Below are 14,093 nucleotides of genomic sequence, written 5' to 3'. Positions count from 1 at the left end.
TTGTGCTTTTCTTGTCATCAATATTGCCTGCCCAATCAACATCAGTATAAACTTTTAAATCAAAGTCATTTTCTTTCTGCTATACTAAGCCATAATCCTCAGTGCCTTTCAAGTATCTGAAAATTCTCTTGATTGATGTCATGTGTGTTAACTTAGGATCTGCAGAGAATCTTGCAACTATACCTACTGCATGTGCTATGTCTGGTCTGCTATGAACAACATATTGTAGCTTTCTAATCATGGATCGGTAAAGTGTCTCATTAACAGATGCAGATTCATCATTCTTTGATAATTTATAGTTGGTAGTCATAGGAGTACTTATTGGTTTTGAATCCTCCATTCGAAATTTCTTAAAGATTTCCTTTATGTACTTGGATTGAGTAATGAAAATCTCATTTTTCATTTGCAGTATCTGTAAACCTATAAAATACTTTATCTCACCGATTAATGACATCTCAAATTCTTTGCTCATTTCATTTCCAAAGTTCTTGCATAAAGAGTCATTTCCACAAAAGATAATATCATCAACAAATATGGCTAAGATCAGTATTCCATTTTCATCATTCTTCATGTACATATTGTTGTTTTCACTTGTTCTTATAAAACCAATCTTGATTAAATAAGAGTGCAATCTTTCATACCATGCTCTAGGTGCTTTTTTCAAACCATATAAAGCTTTGTTCAATTTACATACCTGATCTTCATTCTTATTTTCAACAAATCCTTCAGGTTGTTCAATAAAAACTTCTTCTTCTAATATACCATTCATAAATGCAGATTTGACATCCATTTGATATACCTTGAAATTTTTGTAAGCAACATATACCAACAATGTTCTTACTCCTTCTAGTCTAGCCACAGGTGCAAAAGTTTCACCATAATCAATTCCTTCTTCTTGAGCATAACCTTTGCAAACTAGTCTAGCTTTATTTCGAATGACCTCTCTTTTTTCATTCAACTTGTTTCTGAAAATCCACTTTGTACCGATTACATTTTTGTCCTTTGGTCTTGGGATTAGTGTCCATGTGTCATTCTTCTTGATTTGATCAATCTCTTCTGTCATAGCATTTATCCAATCTTCACTGTTAAATGCCTCTTTCACTATTCTCGGTTCAAATTCAGATATTAGACATGTGTTCTGTCTCAGTTTGTTCCTTGGCATCACTGGATCATCCTTATCTCCTATAATCTGACTTGATGCATGATGTCTTCTGACATACTTGGCTAATATAGGCTCGGTAGGCTCTGTGTGATCTTCTTCATCACTCGGTAACTGGATATTCTCTTCATTTTCTTCAACAGTTCTCTCGGTAAGACTTGTCAGTTGAACATAGACAAATTCATCATAATCTTCTGGTTCTTTGGAGTTTTCTTCATCATTTCTTTCTGCAAATTCATCAATTTTCACATTTGCACTTTCTACTATTTTGTTAGATGATTTGATTAGACATTTAAATGCTTTACTTCTAGAAGAATAGCCAAGAAATGTTCCTTCTTCACTTTTCTGATCAAACTTGCCATTTCTATCATCTTTGTGTACATAGCATCTACTTCCAAAGATTTTAAAATAACTTACATTAGGTTTCTTGTCATACTAGATTTCATATGGTGTCTTCAAAGTACCTTTCTTCAGTTGTACTCGGTTCAAGGTGTAAATTGCTGTGCTTATTGCTTCTCTCCAAAATGTTTGTGGTACTTTATTTTCAATCATTAGTGTTCTGGCACAATCCACAATAGATCTGTTTCTTCTCTTAGCAATTCCATTTTGTTGTGGAGTTCTTGGTGCAGAGACTTGTCTTTTAATACCATGATCATTGCATAATAAGTTGAACTCATCAGATGTGAACTCTCCTCCTCTATTTGATCTAAGACATTTCAGTTGTCTTCCTGTTTCATTTTCAACTCTTGCCTTGTACCATTTAAACATTTGAAAAGCTTCTGATTTTTCTTTTAAAAACATAGCTGACATCATCCTTGAGTAATCATCCACAAATAATATGAAATATTTATCACCATAATAACTTTGAACTTTCATAGGACCACAAAGATCGGTGTGCACAAGATCTAAAATTCCCTTAGAAGTGTAAGACTTACTTGTAAAGCTTGATCTTGTCATTTTACCCATCTAGCATCCTTAACACATAGCATTCTCAGGTTTTTCAAGACTCGGTAGACCTCTTACTCGATGCTTCTTGCTTATTTTGATCAGATTATCAAAATTTACATGACAAAACTCTTTATGCCATAACCAAGTATCATCTATCTTTGCGTATAGACACTTATTCCGAGTTGAGTCAAGGTGAAATGTATTACCTTTTGTTTGTGTCCCGGTGGTAGCTAACTTTCCATTCTTGTCATGAACTTTGACAATTCCTTTCTGAAATTCTATTCGGTAACCTGTGTTGTTTAGATGTGCTACACTCAACAAATTGTATTTCAAACCTTCAACCCAATAAACATCATTGCATCTTGCATTGTCAAGAAGTGTTATGGATCCTTTACCTTTTACTGGACATGGTGCATCATTACCAAATCTTACATAGCCTCCATCATAGTCTTCTAACATAACAAACTTGTGTTTATCACCTGTCATGTGATGTGAGCATCCACTATCTATGATCCAAGAGTCATTAGTATTTATGTGAGATATTAGGGCTTTTTCTTCATACCTTTCTTCATCTGATCCATATTTGATAGCCACATAAATTACTTCCTCTATATCAGTTTCATCTAATTTATCATCATTGGATTCCTCATCAGCTATTAAGCATGTCTTTCTATCTCTTCTTCTGAAGTCTCGGTGTCCTCTGTAATGATTATCTTTCTGTCTGTCATCTCGGTAATCTCTCTTTTCAGTAGAATCTTTGTCAGGACAGTTAGAAGCCATATGTCCTCTCTTATCACAATTGAAACATTTCAGAGGTAGTTTTCCTTTATACTTACCTTTGCCTCTCGGTAACCTTCTGGCTAATAACGCTTCAAACTCTTCTTGCTTTCTGATTTCCTCATACAGTTTGTGTACTTCCTCCATGTTCTTGTGAGATCTTTCACTTGCTCCACTGTGATCTCCTTCAGAGTACTTATACTTTCTTTCATTATAATCATTAGATTCATCAAGATGAAAAGAACTAAATGTAAATTCAACTTTATTTACCGATGACCCACTGTTATCAAAGTTACTTAACTTAAATGCATGTAGCTTACCAATAGTAGCATCTAAAGAGACTGGCATATTTGGTACAGACCTCAATTCATTGATTGCAGAGACTCAGATTGCATAAGATGGTAGAAGGGTTCTTAACAACTTACTTGTTATGTCCTTTTCTTCAATGGTTCCACCTGCTCCTTTGATTTGATTGACAATTTCCTTTAGTCTTGTACTGTACTGGGTTATGTTCTCACCTTCATTCATCCTCATAGATTCAAGTTGCCCTCTTAGACTGTCCACTTTTGCTCTTTGAACATGTTCATCTCCTCCATACATTGATATGAGCTTGTCCCACATAGCCTTTGCATCATTGCAGCCTTCTAGATCATTAAACTCTGAATCGGCCAATGCATATGTTATTTCAATCATTGCTTGGATATGTTCTTGCTTTGCCTTTATTTCTTCCATTGTCAATGGATAGGTGCTCGGTGTGATGAAATCATTCTCCAGATAGTATACATCATATTCTCCAACTTCTGATAGGTGCAACTTCATCCTTTTCTGCCATGTAGAGAAACTTGACTTGTTTAGCTTCGGTGCATCCCTCTTATACATCTTTGGATCTTTGCCTCAAGTACCTTTAAACTTTTTCTTCCGGAGTCCAAATCTCTTATACCAATTGATGGTTCTGATACTTAATGTAAGTACAGATTCCAAGCAAATAAGATGAGAGGGGGGGGTGAATCATACAAACTTAATCTTTCATAAAAACATCAGATTCAACCTCGATAACATATATTTAAGTAATATATCCAAAAATGTTAAACATGCAAACTCAAAAGCATATAAACATCATAGCACTCATAACACCAGATTTAATGTGGAAACCAAAATAGGATAAAACCATTGTGGGATTTCGGACCCACTAAGAAATATACTCTTCTAGAGTATGCTCGGTTAAAAGCAAATCCTGTTAAAGATTACAAACACATTGCTAGATGTGACCCGGTTAAGGGATTTCCCTCATATCTATTAGGATCTTCACCTTGTTAGAAGTGACCTTGTTAAAGGATTTCAAACACTCAATCAGAATGTCACCTTGGTAGAGGGTTTTACAAATAAGACTGTTAAGTCCACTCGGTTAAGAGATTTTCTGTCACTTCACAAAATAACAGTAATAAAAATCTATCTACAACTTCACATCTAAAATGCTAAAGCAGATTCTTATTTTCTCAATACAATATAGGACTCATCTTGTCCATCTGCTAGGCTTTATACTCTGTTATACAAAACAGGTCTTCAAGCTTCAGTGCTCAGTAATCACTATGTAGCATCCTTGTGCATACATTTTCCTGCATGCATTGTTTAACAACAATTCCTTATTTATAAACAATTTGCCAACCACTTAATCTCCTTGATCACATTTCCCATGATCAATCATAGCCATCGGATCTTCAAACTTTGTCCAAGTTCAATGTATTCGCTGATCTGAAAATGTGTTACCCCGCCTTGGAACTTGCATACATTTCTTAGAACTTGTGCTAGGGTATTGCGGTTCAATCTGAGTTGTAGATCTTCCTGCCGATTTTCCTTTGCCATAGATTCTTTAAAAAACTTCATTCACGGCATACCAATCATTTAATCATAGCCAACTCATTAGCTTCCTTCATTAAATAATGCATGTAATCATTGAATGCATTCTGTTATTACTCGGTTGCAACTCGGTAAATACTAAACTTCACTCGGTAGACATTTCGCCTTCATTAACTTATAGCGATAACCTTAGGGTTTACCGACTAGGTTCCTTAGGGTTTACCGACTAGGTTCTTTGCTCGGTAACATAGTATAGTATTAACCTTACAATCAATAACATATGTATGATATCAGAACAATCTAAACATCATGATGTCATCATTACCTAACTCGCTAATAGTTGCCCATTGAATAACTTATTTCTCCCCTTATTCATCATATTCTTTCTGTGTCTTTTACCGACATCTTTATACTCATCAAATCATACTTCTCAAGATATGGCAACATCATACTGAATTAGAAAATCAATTTCTTGACATCAATGACAAAATAATAATATTAAGACAGTAATCATCCTTAATTAGTTGTATCCATAATCATCAACAATCTTCTCAATATCCTTATTGAAGTGCCAACAATCTCCACTTGTCTGTTATAATGCCAACAGAGGATTTGCAGTCATATACCTTTACCATCAAACACAAGAAAGGACAATGTAATAAGGTAGTTGATGCATTGAGTAGGAGGTTACTAAGAGTGCAAGAAGTGTAGCTAAAAATCATTGGAGTGGATAACTTCAAGAATTTGTATGAAGAAGATGAAGCTTTTGCTGCTACCTACAAGGTTTGCCAAGGGTTTGGAAACCATTTTCACAATGAATATGCAAATTACACCTTGCAAGATGGCCTTTTGTTCAAAGGAGGACAACTATGTGTGTCTAAAGGGTCTATGAGGGAAAACTTGATGCAAGAGAAACATAATGGATGCTTGAGTGGACATTTTGGTTTGAACGAGACTTTGGAACTTCTCCAAAGATTATACTTTTGGCCTAAAATGCAAAAAGATATAAGAAGATATGTGGAGCAATGTGTGGTTTTCCAAAGAGATAAGGGTACATCTTCCAATGCTGGTCTTTATCAGCCTTTACCTATTCCCAACCGGCCATGGGAGTGTGTAAGTATGGACTTTGTGGTTGGTTTGCCAAAAACCAAATCAGGTTTTGATAGCATCTATGTTGTGGTAGACAGGTTTAGTAAGATGGCTCATTTTATTCCATGCAAGGTCACTCATGATGCCAGCCACATTGCTCACTTGTTTTTCAAAGAGGTTATTAGGATTCATGGTTTACCTATCAACATTGTGTTAGATAGGGATGCAAAGTTTATTGGTAATTTTTGGAAGACTTTGTGGCAAATATTAGGTACTAATTTGTCTTTCAGTTCAGCCTATCATCCCCAAATGGATGGTCAAACTAAGGTGGTCAATAGAACACTTGGGAATCTACTTAGATGCCTAACAAAAGAGTATGGTCAAGCTTTGGATCAGATCACCCATCAAGCTAAGTTTGCCTACAATGATAGTGTGGATAGGTTCACCAGTAAAAGTCCTTTTGAGGTGGTGTATGGCATTCATCCTAAAGGAGTTTTGGAGCTCAGAGATGTGGGAAAGATGTGATAGAAGAGTGGACATTCCCTAGACATGGCTCAATCAATGCAAGAGGTTCATGAGCAGGTTAGGACAACCCTATTGGACACTAGTCAAAAGATCAAAGACAAAGTGGATGAGAAAATGAAAGATATCCAATTTGTTGTTGGTGACATGGTGATGGTTCATTTGAACAAGGAAAGACTTCAGAAAGGTGTCCCTAGTAAGCTTCAGATGTGGAGGATATGTCCTTGTAAAGTTTTGGCCAAGTATGGCAACAATGCATACAAGGTAGACTTACCCGGTGATATGGCCTAGTCACCCATTTTCAATGCGGCAAATTTGGTGCAGTATAAGGACACACTTCTAGCAGAAGATAGCAAAGTTTTAGAGGTCTCTCAAGCACTTTCAAACCTGCCCTTACCGGTTGCACCCATTCCCCAAGCCGAGAAGGTGTTAGATTCTAGAATTTTGAAGAAAATAAGGCATACCACCTACATGGAGCACTTGTTCAAGTGGAATCACCTTCTAGCATCAGAGGCTACTTGGATACCTAAGGTAGACTTCTCTAAGCATGGAGTTCCATTTTATTTTCTACCTCAAGGAGTCACTTGACTTCTTTTCTTTGGGGGAGTATGGTGTAGGAGCACCTAGTTTTGAGCTAGTTTTGAGTCCAATTTCTTCATTTTGGTGTGTTTTTTCATAGGTTGGTTTGGAGTGGTGAATAAGAGTCTTCTCTTAGGTCTTAATATGTTCTTTTAATGCTTTGGTAGGTCCAATGTCCTTAGGACAATGCATTTGCTCAATTTTAGCTTGTAAGACTTTGTAAGCCTAAACTGGCAAAATCTTGCATTTAGATGAAAAATGCCTTGAATAGCCTTGTTTGGCATTGTGACATGTTAATGTAATTGTTTTTAGTCATCCTAGATGGTTTTGAGGAGAAAACAAAGCATGTAAGGCAAAAATGCACTTTTTGGCAAAAGTTGTCAAAGTTGCTTGACAACTTTTTGCAACGTTGAGTAACTTTTAGCATTTTTGAGAAAAGGGTTGGTTAGGAAATTGATGGAGAGTTAGTTAGGAAATTTTTTTTTATATAAAATCCCTGAGAATGAATTAATGAGGTTGTTGAACGCATGGAGTAGATTGGAATACAAATTGGAGACCATTTTTGAGTTTTACATAGCATTTTCCAAGAATTAGAGCAACAATCCGTACCTAATGGATTGATTGCATTGTTGTTCTTTGATTTATGTTTTGTATATGTTCTTGTAGTGCTCAAGGATCAATTTGGTTATTTTATTTGTAGGTTTGAATTGAGTTTTCAATTTTGCAAGCTCTCGGCCTGAGTAAGGGTTTGAGAGGCCCAAACATGGTTCCAACTTGAAGTCCTTTGAGTTATTCTCAATATCCCTTGAGACTCAAGCCATGGAACCTTTTTACAATTTATATAGATTTTATTTTCCTTTGGAGGTCATTTAAAGGCCAATGAGCATCATTTCCTAGGTGAGCTCAGTCATAGCCCGATTAGGAAATGAATGAGATTATGCAAGTGTTTGCAGGAATGAGAAGGGTTGGAGTTGTAGAGTGTTTGAGATGAACAAGTGATATGTGGAAGAGCATATGTGTGAATTTGGAGTTGTGGAAATCAAGGAAGACACCTAACCCTTGGAAAAAGACCAAAACAAGCCTAAAACCACCTAAAACAAGCATTTCTTGGGTTCTGTACCCATATGGTTAGAATGAGATTCCTCACTTCATAAATTGGAAAGTAATTCCAAAAGGGTATCCTGATCAGCAAAGATTTTGTGTGGGTCTTTGGAGAAATTGTGAGAAAATCCACAAAAACCGGTTAGGTAGGGCTAATTGGGGCTCTAGGGCTACTAGGCCTAGAAAATAGGAAAAGGAAGGAGCAATGGGGAAATGAATCAAAACCACACTCAAAACCAGTTGATTATCCTTGAAAAACATCACAAAAACCTACTACAACCTCTGCAAGCATTTGTTAGGAGTTTAAGTATGGAAGGTTGGATTTACCCTTGTGAATCTCAACCATGCCTGAGCAACCAGTGAGCACATCTTGATTGGGAGCACTCTTAGAGATTTGAGGTGTCTAAATTGATTAGTAGACCGGATGAACAATGAATTAATCCCATTAGGACAACACCTGACTGCCCTTAAACAAGGAATTAACTCTCTTTGAGGATACCTCCCCATAAAAAAGGAAATGGAAAACTCGCCCCTAGATGTTTTTATCTAGGTGATCCATATGGGGAGGATAGTAAGAATAGTCTAGCTATTTTTAGCTAGTTCCACCCATCCTCATGTGTGTGTGAAAGTGATGTCTATTTTCAAGTGTATAGAACCCTGTGCAAGAGTCTTTGCTCTGTTTTTTAGTGTGCTTCAACCTATTTAAGACATGTAATGTAAATGTGAATGCCAAGGGGCGATTATGTGTGTGAAAATGTATAAATGCCAAGTGGCAGATACATGCCTGGTTTCGAAGCCATCCCCTTTAAGACTGTTGTTTTCAGTGATGTGTAACCCCATCTAAGACATATATCAAATGTTGTGTCTAGTTTCGAGTGTGAAGCATCTCTCTCTAAGATTTTTTACTCTGGTTCTGAGAATGAACACCCTTGTTTAAGACATGGAAAAATGATATGCAATATTTATACTAGAATATGGTACAAGGGGAGTGATGTGAGTTCCCCCCCTTAAGATATCAACATAGTTTTATGTTGATGTCTTAAGGAAGCCAGAAACAAGGATACCTTACCTTCAACACCAAGGAGATATCCTTTAGGCAACAATGTCATAAATCCTAAGCTAGAGAGGTTATACTCTTCAAGAAAGGATAAGATAGTTGAAAAAGAGATATCTTGCAACAAGTGTAAAGGGGATCCTTGGAGGAGAAGAGATATTTTCTCAAAAGACATCTACCTCCAAGAGGAGCTATCTTGAATAACCATAGCATCTTCTACCAAAAGAAAGGAAGGAGAACAAGAATTCATACCTTCCTCCTATTTCTAGGTGAAAGGGATTCTTGATAAAGGATGACACACTCTTAACCCAATGTGAGGGGTAATTTTATGATAGATATACATTGCCAAGTGAAAAAGAGGTTGTAGCCAAGGACTTAAACCTATTATATAAGAAATAATCCTTGAGCAAACAATAAATTCACACAAGTAATGACACCAAATCATGAACAAATACCACTCCACAAAGGAAAATTAGATCCCTAGAGAGGAGAGAGAGAGAGAGGAGAAATCAATCATTGCCCCCCAAGTGTAAGGACAATGAAGAATTACACATTTGTCTAAGGAGAGATTAGGCATAAGGAAATGCACGATATACTTAGATGAATGAATATCCAATGTAAGAAAAGACATTAGTGTATGTAAAATGCATCTCAAAAGAAGCGATAATCTTCAAGAGAGAGAGAGAGAGAGAGAGAGAGAGAGAGAGAGAGAGAGAGAGAGAGAGCAATATACTCAGATGAATGAATATCCAATGTAAGAAAAGACATTAGTGTATGTAAAATGCATCTCAAAAGAAGTGGTAATCTTCAGAGAGAGAGAGAGAGAGAGAGAGAGAGAGAGAGAGAGAGAGAGATCACATTCCCCTAAGGAGGGATTATTCCTAAGAGACATACCATCACAAGAAAGGATATCAACACATAAAAAATACAACCCCTAAAGGGAATAGTGATACTTTAGATAGAAAGAGAGAGGGAGAAACAACCATCCTTTCTCCCCAAGCAACAAGACAAAGAGGAAAATTACACATCTTCTAAAGAGAGGTTATTCATAAGAGACAAACTATTTCAAACAAAGAATAGGTCCTAACCAAAGAACAAACATGTGCTCACATATAGGATAACTCTATGCAAGAAAGGATATCAAGTGATGAATAACACAACACAAAAGAAGAGGTAATTTTCAAAGAGGAAAAAAGAGGAAGAAGAAGGTTTACAAAAGTTCCCTGGGGAGAGATTATTCATAAAAGATGCACCGTTTCAAGCAAGGAATAGGTCCCGTCCGAGGAACATATATGTGCTCACCTGAAGGATAATTCTATGCAAGAAAGTACATCACTTTATGAATAATACAATCACAAAGAAAATAGTGAAACTAGAGAGAAAGAGGGGAAATCATGTTGCTACCCCAAGATATTTGAAATTGAAGAAGCACCACCTCTAATGAAAAAGATTCCCCAATTAATTTCACTACTTGTGTCATGGGGTGAGGAGCAACACGAGGGTGAAAGAAGTACTGAGGCACTACCTCTTCACCTAGAAAGAGAGCAAGATCTGTTGAAAGACATATACGAGCACAATCGTATTGTTCTTGAACAAATTCCTTAAATGCTTTACACTTTCCAAGAGAATGAGAATAACAATTATGAAAAAGACTTGACGTGAATCATCTTTCTTATGCTTATAATTGTAATTAGGTCTAATGGAAGGAAAAATAATATTCTTATCATACTTCAATCTCCAAAAGATTCTATTTTCTAATCTTTCTTGATCATTAATAGATGTAGGTTTATCCTTTTGAGATTGAGGACAAGAGGAAGGATTATCATCCATGATTTTAACTTTATCACTATCGATAAGTTCTTTTATTTAATTTTGAAAATCGGGACAATCATCGGCATGGTGATCATGGGTTTGATGAAATGAACAAAAAGGAGTTCTTGAAGAAGAAGCTCTTTTGCGAGCACTAATGGCTTGTTGTCTTCCAAGATGATTTTTGAAGTCTTGAATCCTAAGGAGTTCATCCATAGGAGATTTATTGTCATTTCCTAGGCCTTCTGTGGTTATTTGTGGGGGAGGGTTTATAGGAATTCAAATTCCTTGTTCAAATTTTCCAAGTCCTTGTCCTCTAAAACCTTGTTTTGATATTATGTTGAAGCCACTCCTATAAGAATCCTTTAATTGAGAAGGCAGGGGAACATTATAATAAATTTCTTTGAAATTTGTAGTGTAAGGATGTTTAGAAGGAATGAAAAGATTAGTAGATGAAGAAGGAATATACTGTAGAGGGGGATTTTCTTTTCTTTCATCATGCACATCCTGTTTGGTAGATTGGGAAGGAAGATCCTTATCATCTAAGGCATCATCTTTTCTTAATGTTATATGGGGAGAGAGATCATGAATGAAATGCATGACATCATCTTCTCTACAAATTTTTTGATGTTTAAGATAGGCTCTAGAAGAATAAGGAGGATCTAGAGAGATAGAAACACCACTATTTTGACCTAGCCTACCTTGCGCAAGGATATGTGTATGAGAAGAAGATGAGGACATGTTGCTCTTCAATACTTGCTCTCCATTAGAGAGATCATTGATAGGAGTATTAGCTCTTTCTTCATTCACATTAGATACCCTAGGAGAAGTGCAAGTATTATGTTTCTCATTGTCATCTCTAGGATTAGGATCTACAAAAACTTTTAAGTGATCTACATATGAAATGCATTTTCCCCAAAACATTACCATAACACAACATATATGATAAATGAACACTTTGAGATCTAATCTATTAAAATGAATCAACTTGGAAATTCAAAGAATGCAATATGTCCAAGTGCTATGGATGAAAAGAAGTAACATGAAGTCAAAGAAGCCATTATCCAACACATGATTATAATAAATGTACGTAAAAAACAATGTAATCATATGTAAAATAGCAAATAGGTCAAGTCCATTAATTGCCATGATGAATATTGAAATTTAAGTCCAAGCAAATTATTTGAAATAAATTAGGATTTTATAAATAAATTCACTTAATTTATGTAAATTGATGAGATTCACAAATTTGATTGATTGATTTTTATTTTTTTAGATTTAAATTTTGAAAATAATGTGAAATGAGAATTTGAAAGTTGAGATTTGGAAATTGAAGTTCAAAATTTTAGAAAAATTATGCAACCTCCTAGGAAATTTAAATTTATAATTAGGGCCTTGAAAATAACCTCTTAATTTAAATTTAAAATCACCCACTAGAAGATTTGAATTTATCCAATAAAAACTTAATTTTAAAATTAGGGCTTTGTTAGATTACCTCTTAATTTTAAAATTAAAATTTGAAATGTTGAAATTTGAGAATTAAAAGAATTAATTTAATTTTAAAAAATTAGGGTTCTTTTAGTTAACCTCTTAATTTTTAAAATTTAAATTTGAAATTATCCACAAGAGAATTAAATTTAAAAGTAGGGTCTTGTAGAAAGAGCCACTTAATTTAAATTTAAAAATAGAAAAATTGGAAAATGTACAAGATTAATTTAAATTTAGAAATTAGGGTTTGTTTAATTAACCACTTAATTTTAAATTTGAAATTTGATCCAAGGTTGCAATTTTGAATCTGAATTTTAAGTTAGCAACCAAATTTGAATAGGAAAATTCAAAATTTAAACAACCCACAAGCTCAATTTTAAAAATTAAAAAATTAAGGTTTTTGAAATTAACCACTTAATTTTAAAAATTAGTTGTGAAATTTGACTTGTAGATGAAAATTTGAATTTGCAAATTGAATGAATGCTCAAATTTGAATTTAAAAATTAGGGTTTTAGTGAAATTAATCTCTAAATTTTTAAAATTTGCAAAGAAATCAAACTTGTAAATGAAATTTTGAATTTTAAATTGCATACACTCAAATTTGAAAATAAAAATCATAATTAATGGTGTAAGACATCGGGTTCACCAAAATGTAAAGTGGAAAATTGGTGGCTTAGCAAATCCACCACATGGAAGGGGGAAATCACTAAGCTGATTTTCACTTGGAGGACTTTACATTCAAAAGAGGGGATGAATTCACTAGATTCAATCCTAAATGATACAAGGACTGAATACTAAGTAGAATGATTGTGTTTGAAATGTGTTTGACCCTCTTTTATAAGTTGAATAAGTAGAATGCCAGAATTGAAGACAAAATAAGTGGAAACGGTGAGCTACAAATTCTGGATTTCGTTGTGCACCTGGATTTGAGAAGTTTGAGGTGATTCGAAGTTGCTCTGCGAAATATGCCAAAAGTAGCAGGGATCGTGCATCCAAACCAAGTCGCCCACCCTCTTGGTCCTTCGAACTTTCCGCGCGTCGAAAAGGGTTTCTCTGTCTCTGTAAATAAAACTTAGTTGCAGAAGTACAGTTGTGCACCTACTTCTTGCACATAGAAAGAAAGAGAAAAGGGTTGGGAATAGGGGTTTGCCTAAGTCAAACCTTGGTTTGGAATCAACCTTGAATGAAATACTGCAAATGCTTGAAATAAATGATGGAAAAGTATACCTTTAAATCTGCAATAGATGATGATGATGCTTTGGTTCTTAGATGTAATATCACATGTTGTATGAAATGGCATGGACATGATAAAACCCTAACACACATTTGCTTGCAAATGAATGATGCAATGTTGCTCCAATGGATAGATGAAGAATATGTAGCCTTGAAGAATGCTTGAATGATTGATGTGGTCTCCTTGCCTTATGATCGCTATCATCTGTTATGCCAAATGAGAGGATATTACCCCTTTATATACTTGCCTATTGTCAAACTTATCAATTTTCTAACATAGGCCAACATGAAGAATTGTTTTCCCGATCAAATTTGAGATAGGGTCTAGGGGCCAAAATAGGTCCTGATTAGGGAGGAACCAAGGGCTGTGCAAGTTACAAGATGTAAATATAATTCTTGGTTGCATAGGGGAGGCATAAACAGGTCTCAATCAAGCATGGAGATAAGACCGCCAAGGTGAGGGCCCCAAATGCGGTC

Source organism: Cryptomeria japonica, chromosome 1, assembly GCF_030272615.1.
Source record: "Cryptomeria japonica chromosome 1, Sugi_1.0, whole genome shotgun sequence".
Lineage (NCBI taxonomy): Eukaryota > Viridiplantae > Streptophyta > Pinopsida > Cupressales > Cupressaceae > Cryptomeria > Cryptomeria japonica.
Note: the sequence above shows the minus strand (reverse complement) of the source record.